At 46.5% G+C, this 18,684-nt stretch overlaps 1 pseudogene; it reads right to left on the bottom strand.

The window, feature by feature from the left end:
* Positions 1 to 369: 369 nt before the first annotated feature.
* On the bottom strand, positions 370 to 18,224 carry LOC147119841 (uncharacterized; annotated as a pseudogene).
* Positions 18,225 to 18,684: the final 460 nt, after the last annotated feature.

Raw genomic sequence — 18,684 nt, 5'->3', positions numbered from 1 at the left:
TGATCTGATTTTGTCCTTTTTTTTTAAGGCTTTTTGTATAGTGTCCGAACAATTTTTGTCTGACCAAAAGGTAAATATGCCTATTAGACTCCCCTAATGATAAGCTTTCTTTTGATATAACATATGTGTAGGTACACTCTATAACTTTTGAGTGTATAGCAGACAGACAGACAGACAGAGAGACAGACAAACAGACAAACAGACAAACCTACTCTTTTATATATATAGATATGTCCAGAATATTAAACTCCAGCCCAGTTACAGGGGTTATTAACATCAGCAGAAACAAACCCCAACTATCAGAATGAACACAGTTCAATCCTGGATGTGATTAACAGCAGCAAAAACATCAGAATCCAACCTCTGCCATCACTTGTGAACTCGCTGATGTGTCACCAGGGTGGATGATAGAGTGAATCCCTTCCCACACACGGAGCAGGTGAACAGCCTCTCCCCAGTGCGAACTCACTGGTGTTCCACCAGATCCTTTGTGCTTTTAAATTTCTTCTTACAGTCAGAACATTTAAAAGGTCTCTTAGCAGTGTTAACTCGCTGGTGTATCAGTAGGTGGGATGACTGAGTGAATCCCTTCCCACACTGAGAGCAGGTGAATGGCCCCACCCCAGTGTGAGTGCGCTGGTGTACAGTGAGGTGAGATGATCGCCTGAACCCAGTCCCGCAGTGAGAGCATCTGAACGGTTTCTCATCAGTGTGAACCGGAACATTTATAACACTTCCCGCAGTCCGAGCATTTAAAAGGTTTGTCATCAGTGTGAACTCGCTGGTGCTGCAGCAGGTGGGATGACTGAGTGAATCCCTTCCCACACTCAGAGCAGGTGAATGGCCTCTCCCCGGTGTGAAATCGCTGGTGTGTCAGCAGCGTGGATGAACACCTGAATTTCTTCCCACACTCGGAGCAGGTGAACGGCCTCTCCCCGGTGAGAACTCGCTGGTGTGTCAGAAGGTCGCATGTTTGATTGAATCTCTTCCCACACTCGGAGCAGGTGAATGGCCTCTCCCCGGTGTGAAATCGCTGGTGTGTCAGCAGGCTGGATGAACACGTGATTCCATTCCCACACTCAGAGCAGGTGAACGACCTCTCCCCGGTGTGAACTCACTGGTGCTGCAGCAGATTGCATGACTCAGTGACTCCCTTCCCACACTCGGTGCAGGTGAACAGCCTCGCCTCAGTTTGAACATGCTGGTGTTTCAGCAGGTTCGATGAATTAGTGAATGCCTTCCCACACTCGGAGCAGGTGAATGGCCTCTCCTGGGTGTGACTGCACTTGTGTCTCGACAGGCCAGGGGATCGGCTGATGCTTCATCCACACACAGAACACGTGTACGGTTTCTGCCTGCTCTGAACGGTGCTTTCTGCTTCCATGCTCAAAGGTCCTGATGAATTGAGTGACTCTGTCAGATCTTGAAGTGGTGTTTTGTTTGAGCTTCCCGTCTGCAAATCCTCCACTTCTAATAGCCTGCAAAATGAATTTAAAACAGGAGAAAGGGAGGGTGAGAGCGAACCCAGAAAAACACAAAGGCAGGTTGTGAAATTGAGCTGAATGAATCTGGGAATTTGTGGGGACGGCACAAGAAAAATGTGACCATGAAAGCTGCCGGATTGTCATAAAATCCCAACTGGTTCACTAATATCCTTCAGGAAATATCCACCTGGTCTGGGCCTACACCAGGCTCTGGCCTCTATAGGAGGAGAGAGAGCGAGGTGGGAGCGGGAGGGGTGAAGGAGAGCGAATTTATACATCTGCAACTCGACCAGAACATTGACAGCACCTCCCAAACATGCGACCTCCACCACCTAGAAGGACAAGGGCAGCAGATGCATGGGAACACCATCACCTCCCAGTTCCCCTCCAAGTCACACACTATCCTGACTTGGGCATATAGCACTGTTCCTAAATCATCGCTGGGTGAAAATCCTGGAACTCCCTCCATAACAGCATTCTGAGAGTACCTTCACTGCACGGACTGCAGAGGTTCAAGAAGAAGGCCCAGCATCGCCTTCTCAATGGGAAGCTAGGGACTGGCAAAATATGCTGGCATTTCTAGTGACACCCACATCGAATGAATTAAAACAATCTGTATATATAAAATGGATTGAAAGTCTCTACATAAATACTTGTTTCTAAAACGGTAATCTTTTACACTGTATGGACAGTGCCCGTTTAGCAAGTTAATCTCCCTAGAATCCACCTCCCTTCACAGTTCCACCTTGGAAATTGTTGGGTCCCACTGGGCTGAGAAGTACTGGGGGTTAAACCCAGCAGCTTCTCCCCCCTCTCCACTCCAGCTCAACCTGATGCAACAAGAAAGCCCTACACAGGAGGCCAGGGACCGAGTTCCACATCCACCACCCACCCTGATGCTAACCGGCATTGAGTTGCTCCCTCTGTTGTATAAATGTAAGATGTTGCTGGGACTGTACATGGGGATTCCAGCCCTGGGACTCTACATGGGGATTCTAACCCTGGGACTGTACATGAGGATTCTAACCCTAAGGCTGTACATGGGGATTCAAACCCTGGGACTGTACATGGGGATTCCAGCTTGGGACAGTACATGGGGATTGTAACCCTGGGACTGAAAATGGGGATTCTAACCCTGGGACTGCACATGGGGAATCCAAAGCTGGGACTGTACATGGAGATTCCAACCCTGGGACTGTACATGGGGATTCTAACCCTGGGACTGTACATGGGGATTACAGCCCTGGAACTGTATATGGGGATTCTGACCCTGGGACTGTACATGGGGATTCCAACCCTGGGACTGTACATGGGGATTACAAACCTAGGACTGTACATGGGGATACCGACCTAGGGACTTTACATGGAGATTCTAACCCTGGGACTGTACATGGGTATTCCAACCCTGGGGTTCTACACAGGGATTCCAACCCTGTGACTGTACATGGAGATTCCAACCCTGGGACTGTGCATGGGGATTCCAAACCTGGGACTGCACATAGGGAATCCAAAGCTGGGACTGTACATGGAGATTCCAACCCTGGGACTCTGCATGGGGATTCCAACGCTGGGGCTGTACATGGGGATTCCAACTCTGGAAATGTACATGGGGATTCTAACCTTGGGAGTGTACATGGGGATTCCAACCCTGGGACTGTACATGGGGATTACAAACCTGGGACTGTACATGGGGATTCCGACCTAGGGACTTTACATGAAGATTCTAACCCTGGGACTGTACATGGGGATTCCAACCCTGGGGTTCTACACAGGGATTCCAACCCTGTGACTGTATATGGGGATTCCAACTCTGGGACTGTACATGGGGATTCCAACAGTGGCACTGTACATGGGGATTCCAGCCCTGGGACTGCACAAGGGGGGCCCAGCTCTGGGGCTCTTCTGTTACAATTGTGTGGGATGTTAACTGTATGCTCTGCTTTTACCAGTGCCTTCAGGAGAGATGGTGAGATATCCGAAGTGTGGAGAGTTTGAATCAAATACCAGATAGCTTGCATCACAGGTTGCTAAGGGAATTGGGGGAGGAGATAGCAGAAGGGCTTGCCATAATTTTCCAAACTCCCCTAAATGTGAGGGGTGTGCCTGATTATTGGAAAGTGGCAAATGTGACACAATTGTTCAAGAAAGGGTGTAAGGAAAATCCAAGTAACTGCAGGCTGGTCAGTTTAACATCAGTGGTATATATATTTTTAGAAATAATAATCAAGAAAAAAAGTTAACGGGCATTTGGAGAGGTTTAAGCTAATTAAAGAAAGCCAACACGGGTTTGTAAAAGGAACATGGTGTTTAACTAATCTAATTGAATTTTTTGTTGAAGTAACAGTTAAGATTGATGAAGGGAGAGGCAATAGACACTTAGTGGCACAGTTTTAAAGAGTGTGCAGGGACAGAGGGACCTGAGTGTTAATGTGCGTAGGTCCCTGAAGGTGGCAGGACATATTGAGAGGGTGTTTAACAAAGCATATGGGCTTCATAAATAGAGGTATTGAGTACAAAAGTAGAGAAGTTATGCTGAACCTTTTTAAAGCGCTGGTTAGGCCATAAATGGAGTATTGCGTCCAGTTCTGGTCACCACACTTTAAGAAGGATGTGGAGGCACTTGAGAGGGTGCATATGAGATTCACCAGAATGGTTCTGGGGATGGGGGATCTTAGCTACAAGGACAGGTTAGAGAAGCTGGATTTGTTTTCATTAGACCAAAGGAGTGACTTGATAGACTCTGTGCTGTTATGACTCTATAAAGGTGCTGTCTCTGACTGGGTTCAGTTCCACACTCACCAGTTCCCCTCCCTTTCCTCCCCTGAAGGTGCTGACTCTAGCTGGGTTTGATTCTACACTCACAGTTACCACTCCCTCTCCTCCCCTGAAGGTGCTGACTCTGGCTGGGTTGAGATCTACACTCATTGGTTCCCCTCCCTCTCCTCCTCTGAAGTTGCTGACCTTTCTGCGCTTGTCCCACTCGCCCGGCTCTGATCACAGTGACAATGCGCATGCTCCAAATACAGGTGAAAACTGTGCCTGCACACTGGTCAAATCCAGTGTGAATAGGGCACATTCTCCCCCGTGGGGTATGCTGTGAAACAGCCCCGCCATTGAATGCCCCAATTAGTGAATAGAGAATGAGTCTCTGATCCCATTGCGAGACAATTCATCAATTATTCAAAAAGAAACCCAAGTGCACAGGCTCTGCCATGGTTCAGTCCTGGATGTGATTAATAACAGAATCCAAACCCCTGCAGTCACATGTGAACTCACTGGAGTCTCAGCAGGTGGGGTGAATTTCTTCCCACACACAGGATATTGAAACAGCCTCTCTCCAGTATCAATGCGCTGATCGTGCATCAGCTGCTTTGGACTTTGAAAGCTTTTCTCACTGTGAGAGTATTTACAGCAACTGTTCTTAATGTGGACACTCTGGAGTGTCAACATTTGGGACAATTGAGTGAATCCCTTCCCACACGTGACGTATCTAAACAGTCTCTCTCCGGTGTGACTGTGCTGGTGTGTCAGTAAATGGGATGATCGATAGAATCACTTTCCACATACAGAGCAGTGAATGGATTCTCCTCCTTATGAACATGTTAGTGTGGGAATGGATGAGAGAAGCGACTGACTAAAGATGCTGAAGAGAAAAGACAAGGAAGCAGTGCAGGAAAGTGATTGGGGTAAGGATAACCAGATTGTGTCAGGAAGGCACAGAGCATCCAAACAAAGGAGTGCATTAACAAATAGGGTCCGGGCAAGAACAAATGCTAATAAGACAAATAGGGCCATAGTACATAAACATGCTAAGATGTCAAAAAATGTTAAAAAGACAAATCTAAAGGCACTGTATCTGAATGCATGAAGCATTCGTAATAAGGTAGATGAATTAACAGCACAAGAAGATGTAAACAGATACAATATAATTGCGATTACGGAGACATAGCTGCAGGGTTACCAAGGCTGGGAGCTGAATATCCAAGGACATTCCATATTTAGGAAGGAGTGGTGAAAAGGAAAAGGAGGTGGGGCGGCCTTGTTAGTAAAGGATGAAATCCGAGCAATAGTGAGAAAGGATATTGGCTCAGAAAATCAAGATGTAGAATCAGTCTGGGTGGAGATAAGAAGCACCAAGGGGCAGAAAACATTGGTGGGCGTTGTCTATAGACCTCAAAACCGTAGTGGTAATGTGGGGGATAGCATAAAACAGGACATTAGAGATGCATATAATAAGGGTACTACAGTAATCATGGGTGACTTTAACCTACATATAGACTGGCCAAACCAAATTAGCAATAATACTGTGGAGGATGAATTCCTGGAGTGTGTACGAGATGTGTTTTTAGACCAGTATGTTGAGGAGCCAACTAGGGAACAGGCAATCCTTGATTGGGTATTGTGGAATGAGAAGGGGTTAATTAATAATCTTGTTGTGCGGGGTCCTTTAGGGAAGAGTGAGCATAACATGATAGAATTCTTCATTAAGATGGAAAGTGAAGAAGTCCATTCCGAAAATAGGGTCCTAAATCTAAACAAAGGAAACTATGAAGGTATGAGGAGAGAGTTGGCTATGATAGATTGGGGAACTTCATTAAAAGGCATGGTGGTGGATAGGCAATTGCTAACATTTAAGGAACAAATGCATGAATTGCAACAGTTATACATTCCTTTCTGGTGCAAAATCACAAAAGGAAAAGCGGCCCAACCATGGCTAACAAAAGAAATTAAGGATAGTATTAAATCCAAAGAGGAGTCATATAAAGTTGCCAGAAAAAGTTGCAAGCCTGAGGATTGGGGACAGTTTAGAGTTCAGCAAAAAAGGACCAAGAGGTTGACTGAGCGGGGAAAAATAGAGTATGAGACTAAACTTGCAAGGAACATAAAAGCAGACTGTAAAATCGTCTACACGTATGTAAAAAGAGAAAGGTTAGTGAAGACAAATGTAGGTCCCTTACAGTCAGAAACTGGAGAACTTACAATGGGGAACAAAGAAATGGCAGAGCAATTAAACAAGTACTTTGGTTCTGTCTTCACGGAAGAGGACACAAATAACTTCCCAGAAATGCTAGGGAACCAAGGGTCTAGTGAGAAGGAGGAATTACAGGAAATTAGTATTAGTAAAAAAATAGTGCTGGAGAAATTAATGGGACTGAAAGCTGATAAATCCCCTGGGCCTGATAATCTGCATCCCAGAGTACTAAAAGAGGTAGCCATGGAAATAGTGGATACATTGGTTGTCATCTTCCAAAATTCTATAGATTATGGAACAGTTCCTGCAGATTGGAGGGTGGCAAATGTAACCCCACTATTTAATAAAGGAGGGAGAGAGAAAACAGGGAATTACAGACCAGTTAGCCTAACATCAGAAGTAGGGAAATGCTAGAGTCTATTATAAAGGATGTGATAACAGGACACTTAGAAAATATCAACAGGATTAGACAAAGTCAACATGGATTTATGAAAGGGAAATCGTGTTTGACAAACCTACTGGAGTTTTTTGAGGATGTAACTGGTAGAATAGATAATGGACAACCAGTGGATTTGGTGTATTTGGATTTTCAGAAGGCCTTTGATAAAGTCCCACATAAGAGGTTAGTGTGCAAAACTAAAGCACATGGGATTGGGGGTAATATACTGGCATGGATTGAAAATTGGTTAACAGACAAGAAACAGAGAGTAGGAATAAATGGGTCTTTTTCGAGGTGGCAGGCGGTGACTAGTGGGGCAGCGCAGGGATCAGTGCTTGGGCCCCAGCTATTCACAATATATATCAATGATTTGGATGAGGGAACCAAATGTAATATTTTGAAGTTTGCTGATGACACAAAACTAGGTGGGATTGTGAGTTGTGAGGAGAATGAAAAGAGGCTTCAAGGTGATTTAGACAAGTTGAGTGAGTGTGCAATTACTAAGGGAATTGCAGTATAAAGTGGATAAATTTGAAGTTATCCACTTCGGTAGGAAAAACAGAAAGGTAAAGTATTATTTATGTGTGCTAGATTGGGAGATGCTGATGTACAAAGGGACCTGGGTGTCCTTGTACACCAGTCACTGAAAGCAAACATGCAGGGGCAGCAAGCAGTTAGGAAGGCAAATGGTATGTTGGCCTTCATTGCAAGAGAATTTGAGTACAGGAGCAAGGATGTCTTACTACAGTTATACAGGGCCTTGGTGAGACCACACCTGGAGTACTGTGTGCAGTTCTGGTCTTGTTACCTAAGAGATAATATACTTGCCATAGAGGTAGTGCAGCGAAGGTTCACCAGGCTGATTCCTGGGATGGCAGGACTGCCTTATGAGGAGAGATTGGGTCGACTAGGCCTGTATTCACTAGAGTTTAGAAGAATGAGAGTGGATCTCATTGAAACGTGTAAAAGTCTAACAGGGCTAGACAGACTGGATGCAGGGAGGATGTTTCTCCTGTCTGTGGGGCCTAGAACGAGGGGTCACAGTCTGAGGATACGGGGAAGGACAGTTAGGTCTGAAATGAAGAGAAATTTCTTCTCTCAGAGGGTGGTGGACCTGTGGAATTCTCTACCACAGAAGGCTGTGGAGGCCAAGTCACAATATATTTAAGAAGGAGATAGATAGATTTCTAGACACAAAAGGCATCAAGGGGTACAGGGAGAGAGTGGGAATATGCGATTTTCGGCTTGTGTGGGGAACGGTCGGATTTCCCCGAATGTGGGGTTTCTGACACACATAAAAAAGTGTCAGCCAGCCCCACGCAATTTTCCCTCAATTGGCCAATTAATTCCCAGCATGTGGGAAGCCTTGCTAATTGTCTAAATCGAGTCAGATATCCCCACAGTATGATGTCATCATTCGTGGTGCTTTCAAGGTCCATGGCAAGCACTGCATCCTCTGAAGGCTTCCAAATGGACCATACAGGATGGCAGAGGAGCCTGCAGCAGCTTTGGACAGTGCCAGACCCCGAGCTGCCTTCAAATTCGACGAGGCTTCACTGCAGGCATTATTGGATGGGGTTAGGGCCCACAGGGAGGTCCTCTTCCCTAGGTCAGGGAGGAAGAGGCCTCCCACTGAGACCAATGCTGCATGGCTGCAGGTATCAGCAGATGCCAACTCGCTGGGAGTCACCTGAGGAACCTTGGCATTACATCTGTAACTCCTTCCTTTACTCCCCCACAGTACCATCCAGAGCCCCCGTCCTCACTGTGGAGGAGGAAGAGGCTGTGCAGCCAGGCTCCTCAGAAGAAGCTCCAACCTCTGAGGGCGCAGCGTCAGCAGAAGTAAGCGCACCCAGCACCAGCGCAGACACTCACACCTCGGAGGGACCTTCGGGACATAGAGTAGTGTTGTCACCTGGTGTTTCACAGCTGACAAGTGAGCCTCAGCAGATTCTGGAGACAGGGACAGCAGTGGAGAGTCCTCGTCGGAGGGCGCAGGGCTCTACCAGCCCAGCTCAGCTGTGCTGCATCTCGACCCTCTGCCTCTGGGTCCATCTGCAAGAGAAGAGGTGATGGATCTCCATGCACAGATGCAGGAGTCTCTGGCAGGTTTTGTCTCCAGGGTCGCTGCGAGTGTGGAGCGAATGGAGGAGTCCATAGCGACCATGAGCAGAGCCTTTGTGGAGTCATTGGTGCATGAACGCAGCACCATGGAAAGGTTGGCAACCTCCATGGAGGAGATAACTCGCCAGCATACGGAAAACATGGTGAGTGCTCATAAGAGAATGACATCTCTTGAGGGGCGTTGGCCATCTGTTGAACAGAGAAATCAGATCTTCATGGAAGTCCTTCTGAGTAGGACTGCCAGTGCAGAAACGGGTCCCACTGGCCCCTAAAGTGCAGCAAGGTGCTCTCAAGCCACTTCCAAGCGCTGGCCCCTTCTGGCGTGAGCAGCAGCCTGGTGCTCCTGGTAATCATCCTGCTGTTCCTGGTTCTGCTGCTGCCACCTCTGCTGTTGGAGATCCTCTAATGCCAGGAAGGGAAGGTGCCAAAGGCCTCCCATGCTTCTAGCCGATGCCTCGGTTGAGGAGGTCCTGAGTTAGCGTGGTGAGAGGGGCTTCTCAGGAGCTTACACTGAAGAAGTGTGTGAGGCTCCAACTTTCTGCAGCTGCTCCTAAGGCTTCAAATAGTTCCCCCAAGCCTTGATCAACAAGGTCCTGCAGCCTGCAAATGCTGCCTCTTTAACTCTCTTCAGCCCTCAGCGACCTGCTGCTGCAAGCAAGCAAGCCAGCTCTTTTCACACCAGCTCTCATCGGCGGGGTTCCCCGCAGGCGGGTTTCAGGTGGGGAAAGGCCCAAAATCGCAACGGCACGGGAAAATCATCCTTAACAAGGTGATCATTGGTGATTAGTGCTCCGACCAGCAGTCCCGCCAATGGCAGGCGGGACTGAAGTGGGGAGCGTGGAAACGGCGGTCCGAAAGTCGGACGGGGCAGGGCATCAGGCGGGGGGGGGTCCCGACCCGCTTTTTCCGCGATTTTCTGACGACGGCCGCATGAAAAGCCGCCCGACAGCTGCCAGAAAATCGGGGCCATGGTATTGAGATAAAGGATCAGCCATTATCTTATTGAATGGCAGAGCAGGCTCGAAGGGCTGAATGGCCTACTCCTGCTCCTATTTTCTATGTTTCTATGTTTCCACACTCAGCTGGTGAACAGCCTCTCCCCGGTGTGACTGTATCCATGAGTTTGCACCTCAGATGGGCAACTGAATCTGTTCCCACATTCCCTACATTTACACCATTGATTCAGGTGGGCGCACGGGTCTCACAGAGTAGACGATTTGTTAAAAGTGGATACAGACAAAGAACACTTGTCCTGTTTCTCCCCGCTGCAATTGGTGTTTTTTCCTTCTATAACCAAGCGCCGATGATATTCAGGTCCTGATGAATCCGGTGAATCTGTCAGATCTTGACGCAATGTTTGGATTCAGTTTCCATCTGCAGATCCTCCCCTTGTAATGCTCTCAAATAATAATAATAATTCAACTTTATTGTCATTGTACAATGCACAAGTACATGAACAACGAAATGTGATCTTGCAAGCTCCCATGAGTCCAGTACAAATAACATTAAACGTAAATAGCACCGTCCTGGGAGAAGCAAAGCCGCTGCGTCTGTGCGCGCCGCCATTCCATTTCCACCATTTCTCCTGTCCGACAATCTTCAGCCCAACGCCCGGGCCTGCTCACCAACCGCCCCTCCTCGGGGCTCCTTCCGTGACCTTCTGCACCTGGTCTTCCCTGATGGTCACCCCTCCAGGGTACTAACCAGGCCTGGCTCTAGCTTAGCTTCCAAGCCTTGCCAGTGACCCTGTCCCTAGTCCCAGGAACAGGAAATGGTGGCTAGAACAGAATAAAACTTCAGAACAGACAAATCTAGCTTCTATACAACATCCTTTTCCCTCCTGTCCCTCCTAAGCTGTAAACTCCCCTTTCTACACACTCTCCCTTCATCCTTACTGTCTAAAAACAACATTCATTACATCGTCTGGGATTTTGTGTCTCCCCTTCTCTCCAGAAGGAACTGAATCTGGCTGGGTGCAATTAGTTAACCTCTACATTTTGGTAGGAAGAACGAGGAGAGGCAATATAAACTAAAGGTACAATTCTATAGGGGGTGCCTGAACAGAGAGACCTGAGGGTTTATGTGTACAAATCGTTGAAGATGGTTGGGCAGGTTAAGAAAGCAGTTAAAAAAGCATACGGGATCCTGGGCTTCATAAATAGAGGCTTAGAATGCAAAAGGAAGGCAGTCATGATGAATTTTTGAAAACACTGCTCCGACCTCTCTGGAGTTTAGAAGAATGAGAGGTGATCTTATTGAAACATACAAGATTCTGAAGGGGATTGACATGGTAGACGCTGAGAGGTTGTTTCCCCTGGCTGGAGTGTCTAGAACTAGGGGGCATAGTCTCAGGATAGTGGTTGGCCATTTAAGACTGAGAGGAGGAGGAATTCCTTCACTCAGAGGGTTGTGAATCTTTGGAATTCTCTGCCCCAGAGGACTTTGAATGCTGAGTCTTTGAGTATATTCAAGCCTGAGATCGATAGATTTTTGGACTCTAGGGGAATCAAGGGATACGGAGATCAGACGGGAAAGTGGAGTTGAGGTCGATGATCAGCCATGATCTTATTGAATGGTGGAGCAGGCTTGAGGGGCTGTATGGCCTACTCCTTCTCTTATTTCTTATGTTCTTATGACCTCAACTGGAGTATTGTGTCCAATTCTGGGCACCACACTTTAGGAAGGATATGAAGGCCTTCGAAATGGTGCAGAAAATATTTGTTCCAGAAAAAATGGTTCGAGGGATGAGAGACTTCAGTTATGTGGTTAAACTAGAGAAGCTGGGGTTGTTCTCCTTGGAGCAGAGAAGGTTGAGAGGAGATTTGATAGAGGTGTTCAAAATCATGAGGGGTCTAGACAGAGTAGATAGAGAGCAGCTGTTCCCATTAGCGGAAGGTCGAGAGCCAGAGGGCACAGATTTAAGGTGACATGAAAAACTTTATTACGCAGCAAGTGATTAGGATCTGTAATGCACTGCCTGAAAGGGGGGTGGGGGTCGATTCAACTGTGGCTTTCAAAAGGGAATTGGATAAGTACCTGATGGAAAAATGTTGGCAGGGCAGCGAGGAATGGGCGGGGGGAGTGGGACTAGCTGAAGTGCTCTTGCAGAGAGCCAGCATTGGCTCGATGGGCCTCCTGCTGTGCTGTAACGAGTCTATGATTCTTTGATTCTAGAGCCTCACCATCAGCTGACTCAGTGAGTGTCAGCAGTGACAGCAGTCCAATCCTGCCCTCAATGGACATCCATACACTTCCCAGTTGATGTCACTGGATCTCCATCAAGAGCAGGGGCAGTGCCTGATTCTTACTCTTAGTTAGCCCAGTGGTACTGAGGATAATTATAGCCCTGAACTGCTGCCTTGTCAGAGATCAACTAACAGCACAGACGAAGGATTGAACTTGGTACCTTCCTAGTCAGTAGCGTGGATGTTTTAAAGTGGAAGGGGGAGGGGGGAACAGAATATTTAGAAAGAGCTATCACTCCACCTTTAAACAAAACCTTCATTACACTGCAAAATTCTGAAGAATTTCACCATTAAACAAGCAAGTCAAACGGATCGTCAAAAATAGTGAGACATTTCAAAAAGGCTCAAGTCACTGAAACAGACAGGTTTACAATCACTGCACAGTACAGAAGGGAGCGACTGTTAATGGGCGCTCTGTTAGTGAAGTCCTCCAACACTCCAAGATAAACGGGTCTGTCCCTTTAACTATAAATAGACAGAGAAAGTGCGAAGTTATCCATTTTGGTGCATTGTACTTTGAGCATGCGCAGTGTGAGTGGTGGTGATGGACTGAGGCAGAACAGGCGGCTCGGGAGGTGGGAGGAGATTGATGGCAGGGGGAGGAAATGGACCCGCGGGTGGACCGGGAATCTCCATCAGCACCTGGGGCAGGCCTCAGGGCCCGAGTAAGAGCCCACAGGCCCCGTGTTTGCCCAGCGGTGACAGGCCCGGGTGAGCGGGGCCACTGGCCACCATCTTGGTCAGGGAGGATTGCGGCGCATTCGCGGCCAACTTGGTAAAGGAACAAAGAGTGGGCGGGGCTTCAGGGTCCCAGTGACTAGGAGAGACAATCATTAACTCATTGATTTTACTCTCATAGAAACATAGAAGATAGAAACACAGAAGATAGGAGCAGGAGTAGGCCATTCGGCCCCTCAAGCCTGCTCCGCCATTCAATGAGATCATGGCTGATCATCCAAATTTAGTACCCGGTCCCTTCTTCTCCCCATATCCCTTGATCCCTTTAGCCTTAAGAAATATATCTAACTCCTTCCAGAATATATTTAAAAAATTGGCCTCCACTGCCTTCTGTGGTAGAGAATTCCACAGGTTCACCACTCTCTGGGTGAAGAAATTCCTCCTCACCTCTGTCCTAAATGGCTTACCCCTTATCTTTAGACTGTGACCCCTGGTTCTGGACTCCCCCGCCATCGGGAACATGCTTCCTGCATGTAGTCTGTCTAGTCCTGCTAGAATTTTGTAAGTTTCAATGAGATCCCCTCTCATTCTTCGAAACTCCAGTGAGTATAAGCCCAATCGACCCAATCTCTCCTCATATGTCATTCCTGCCATCCCAGGTATCAGTCTGGTGAATCTTCGCTGCACTCCCTCCATGGCAAGAACATCCATCCTCAGATAAGGAGACCAAAACTGCACACAATACTCAAGGTGTCGTCTCACCAAGGCCCTGTACAACTGCAGCAAGACATCCTTGTTCCTGTACTCGAATCCTCTTGCTACAAAGGTCAACATACCATTTGCCTTCTAAACCGCCTGCTGCACCTGCATCCTTACCTTCAGCGATTGGTGCACAAGGAAACCCAGGTCTCGTTGCACTTCCCCTTCTCCCAATCTATTGGCATTCAGATAATAATCTGCCTTCCTGTTATTGCCACCAAAGTGGATAACCTCGCATTTATCCACATTATACTGCATCTGTCATGCATCTGCCCAATCACCCAACCTGTCCAAATCAGCTATTCACAATACATATAAATGATCTAAACGAGGGAACTAGATGTAACATCTCCAAGTTTGCAGAGTGTGTGCTGTGAGGAGGATGCCGAGAAACTCCAGTATGATTTGGACAGGTTGGGTGATTGGGCAGATGCATGACAGATGCAGTATAATGTGGATAAATGCGAGGTTATCCACTTTGGTGTCGTCAGCAAACTTGGAGATATTACATCCAATTCCCTCATCTATATTGTGAATAGCTGGGGTCCTAGCACCGATCCATGCAGTACCCCACTAGTCACTGCCTGCCACTCGGAAAAAGACCCGTTTATTCCAATTCTTTGCTTCCTGTCTGCCAACCAGTTCTCTATCAAAGTCAGTACCTTACCCCCAATCGCTTGTGCTCTAACTTTACACGCTAATCTCTTATGCGGGACCTTATCGAAAGCCTTCTGAAAGTCGAAATACATCACATCCACTGGTTCTCCCTTATCTATTCTACCAGTTACATCCTCAAAAAGTTCCAGTAGATTAGTCAAGCATGATTTTCCTTTTGTAAATCCATGTTGACTTTGTCTGATCATGTCACTGCTTTCCATTTGCTCTGCTATTACTTCTTTTATAAGGGACTCTAGCATTTTCCCCACTACCAATGTAGGGGGGCTTCTTTTAACTGGTTTAAGGTAATTAACCTGGTCTGCAGCCTTTGCCTGCAATCTGACCAATTTCCAATAAACCAATTTTAAAACAGCGGTTTCGAATCGCTACCCCACCTTCCAGTTCTGACTGCAGGACTTATAATTAATGATATTAAAACGGACACGTGGTTTGGATGAGAGAAAAATCAAGTTTTATTAACTACAAGAAACTATCATGAAATATCAAACTATACCACACGAACACAATAATTACAGTAAAATTGCTTAAATGGGGGAATGCAGGCGGTAAAAACGAGGGGTAAGTGACTACAATGTTGATTAAACAATCTTAGCAAAATCCCCTTAATTACCATCCCTTAACTCCTTACTAGGTTGCATTGCTGAGGAGTCAGAAACTCTGCTCACATGTGGTCCAGCGACGTGAGAGAGAGAGAGAGAGAGAAGCTCACCTGTGGTCCCAGGAAGTAAAGAGAGAGCGATAGCTTCTCAGCAGCTATCATATATACGTTGTGAGCCCCCTCCCCCCTCTGCTGTTTGCCTGTCTGGGAAATTCGCGCCCAAAAAGTTCCAATTCACAAGATAAAAGCTGTGATTGGCTAACTCAAAATGGTTGGACTAGGTTAGTGTCTGCACTGTGGGGCCAAAATGATCCCGCCTACATCCAGAGTTCACCTGGGCTAAAACAAAAGAGAATGCAACAGCCCTATTGTCCAGAATGCTAGGTGATTTAAACCCATTCAATTCTTAAAACGGTTGCAAATTGAAATCCATTCCATGATTTCAGTCTATCATTGTCTGTGAATGCCTTGAATGGCTATGTGAACAGAAGCAGTTTCAAATCGTTAGTCCTGCGGTTTTCTCAAGTGGGGTAATCTCTTAAGTAAATAAACAACTTCAAGTGCTTCTGAAGGGAACCTCCCTTTGATTGGCAGGTCTGACTCACAGCCCGTGTATCCGCCCACTTTTTCACACAGATAACTTTGCTGCGAGCTGCTTGTCCTTTTGGCCAAGCTTTCTGTGGCCATTTTAAAACCTTTTGTGATTGCCCAAACTCCAGGGAACGATTTTATTAATAAAGTACTGTCTTCGGATGTGTGAATATTTTCCACAGAGCTCCACGACTCCCGTGTTGTCCACGTTCTTTCCATCTCAGAACAGTCTTTTGCGGTTCTAGGCACATTTTAAAACATTATAGACAAGCCACATCACCTAATTCTTCGTCCACAATGTGGACCAGTATTTTCAAATCTTCAGGGAGATAGGGGAAATTTTGCAACCCCTACAACCAATGTCAGGCTTACAGGTCTATAATTCCCCATTTTCTCTCTACCACCTTTTTTGAATAATGGGGTAACATTAGCTACCCTCCAATCCATGGGAACTGTTCCAGAGTCTATAGAATTTTGGAAGATGACCAGCCATGCATCTACTATTTCTAGGGCCACTTCCTTAAGTACCCTAGGATGTAGATTATCAGGCCCTGGGGATTTATCGGCCTTCAAACCCATCAATTTCCCTGACACCGTTTCCCTGCAAATAATGATTTCATTCAGTTCCTCCCTCTCATTAGACGCTATGATCCCCGACATCTCTGGGAGGTTATTTGTGTCCTCCTTTGTGAAGATAGAATCAACGTTTGTATTTAATTCGTCTGCCATTTCTTTGTTCCCTATTATAAATTCCCCTGATTCTGACTGCAAGGGACCTCTCTGCATACAGTGGGTGCAGAATTGAACCCAGCCAGTGGAGAGGGAGGAGGAAACTGGGAGTGGGGGAGGAAATGTTGGAGATGGTACGTTGGGTTTGTATTTCAGCACTGAGAGGAGGGAGAGTGTGTGGGATGGGGATTTACAGTTTTGGGGAACAAGAGAGGAAAGAATTGTCTGTTCTGAATTTTTGTCCTGTATTTACAGTGATGACTTTTGTAAACTCCTTTTACAAGGCATTAGAAGGGGAGGATTTGCAATCGGGAAACTCAAACCAGACATCACGTCAAGATCTGACAGAGTCACTCGATTCATCAGGACCTGAATATCATTGGCCTTTGAATCTGGAAGGAGAAATGTTTGTCTGTTCCGTCTGCGGGAAAAGATTTCAAAGATCAGTGTGACTGGAAAAGCACTGAGAAACACTCACACCCGAGTGAGAGTGTTCCAGTGCATTGACTGTGAAAGAGCTTTAAGCAGTTACACAGCCTGAAAAAACACCACACCATTCACAGCTGGGAGAAACTGTACACGTGTTCTGTGTGTGGACGAGGCTTCAACTGATCGTTCAACAAGGATACCTGCACCACGGAGAAACTGTGAAAATGTGGGGACTGTGGGAAGGGATTCAATTACCCATCTGAACTGGAAATTCATCAGTGCATTCACACTGGGGAGAGGCCATTCACCTGCTCTGAGTGTGGGAAGGGATTCACTCAGCCATCCCACCTCACTGAACACCAACTTGTTTACTCTGATAAGAGACCTTTTAAATGTTCAGACTGTGGGAAGGCCTATAAAAGCACAAAGAGTCTGCTGACACACCAACACACTCACACTGGGGAGAGGCCGTTCACCTGCTCTGAGTGTGGGAAAGGATTCACTCAGTCATCCCACCTGCTGACACACCAGCGAGTTCACATTGGGGAGAGACCATTCACCTGCTTCATGTGTGGGAAGGGAGTCACTCAGTTATCTGACCTGCTGACACACCAGCGAGTTCACACCAGTGAGAGGCAGATCACCTGCTCTGAGTTTAGGAAGGGGATCACTTGGTCATCGCACCTGCTGACACACCAGCGAGTTCACAAGTGACTGCAGGGGTTGGATTCTGCTGTTATTGCTGCTACTAATCACATCCCGGACTGAATCATGTTCATTCTGACAGTTGGGGTTTGTTTCTGCTGATGTTACTAACCCCTATAACTGGGCTGGAGTTTAATATTCGGGATTAATGTCAAACACTCAGTGAATCGAGTGCTTGATGTCACTGAGATAAGAGGAGACTAATTGATGTCCTGTTACCGACTGCTCCATTTCGGGGCCTTTTCTCCTTTCTAAGTCTAGATAATTTCAGTTCTCATACCTTCTGTTACTCTCAAGCCCCAGCTCCCCAGACCTTCCAGGGTGCCTTTAATAGAAAATGACTGAACATTTGTCCCAGTGTAACTTTTGCTGTTATGAAATCAAAAAGACTTGAATTTCTATCCCACCTTTCACAACCTCAGGACGTCCCAATCGCTTTACAGACAATGAAATACTTTTGAAGTGTTGTCACTGTTGGAATGTAGGAAATGTGGCTGCCAATCTGCGCACAGCAAGATCCCACAAACAGCATGATGGTATTGAGCAGATAATCTATTTTCCTGATGTTGATTGAGGATGGAAGGGGATGTGTAAAGAGATGGTCTGTGAAACATGGAAACGGTGTCTGTGTGACAGGGACACAGCCTTGTGGTGACAGTCAGATCAATGCACAGATATCTCAGGTTTGAGCAGGGCCAGATCACGAATGCAGTAAACAAGTTCAGTATAAATCTCACCAGTGTAGCCGCAGCTTGTTACTGCAGGCCTGGGGAGAAGAGAGCTCTGAATCCATTGTATTAACCCTGTCTCCGGATGGGTAACTATAATCTGTCTGTATTTTTGCAATGCTGTTAATAAAGTCAGTAAAAGACAATCTGTTGTCGTGAGCTTGATTATCTGGTGTCTGAAACCACAAGACTCAATTTTTAGAGTCAACAAGATGAACAAGTGAACACATCACGACCCAATACTCTAGCTCTATATTCACAGGAGAAAGTCTGTTATCTAACTCCTGGAGTGGGCGGAATAGAAAAAGAGCCCAACTCGAAGAACATCTAGAATCTGTTGTAAATATCTTTCAAATCCCGACTGGTAAAAACTGTTGGTTTCATTTCAATCAGAAGGCAACAGAATGAAGAAAGATCCCAACTCTAAGAAACAATCAAATCATTTGTAAATATCTTTCAAATTCTGACAGGTTCCAAATATCAATGGAAGATGAAAGGGGGTTGGAGAGTCGGGGGTGAAAGAGG

This window comes from Somniosus microcephalus, chromosome 4, assembly GCF_052327205.1.
Source record: "Somniosus microcephalus isolate GS21.2 chromosome 4, FLI_Smic_1.0, whole genome shotgun sequence".
In the NCBI taxonomy this organism is placed as follows: domain Eukaryota; kingdom Metazoa; phylum Chordata; class Chondrichthyes; order Squaliformes; family Somniosidae; genus Somniosus; species Somniosus microcephalus.
The sequence above is the reverse complement of the archived record's forward strand: the minus strand, read 5'-3'. Positions and strand labels throughout refer to the sequence as shown.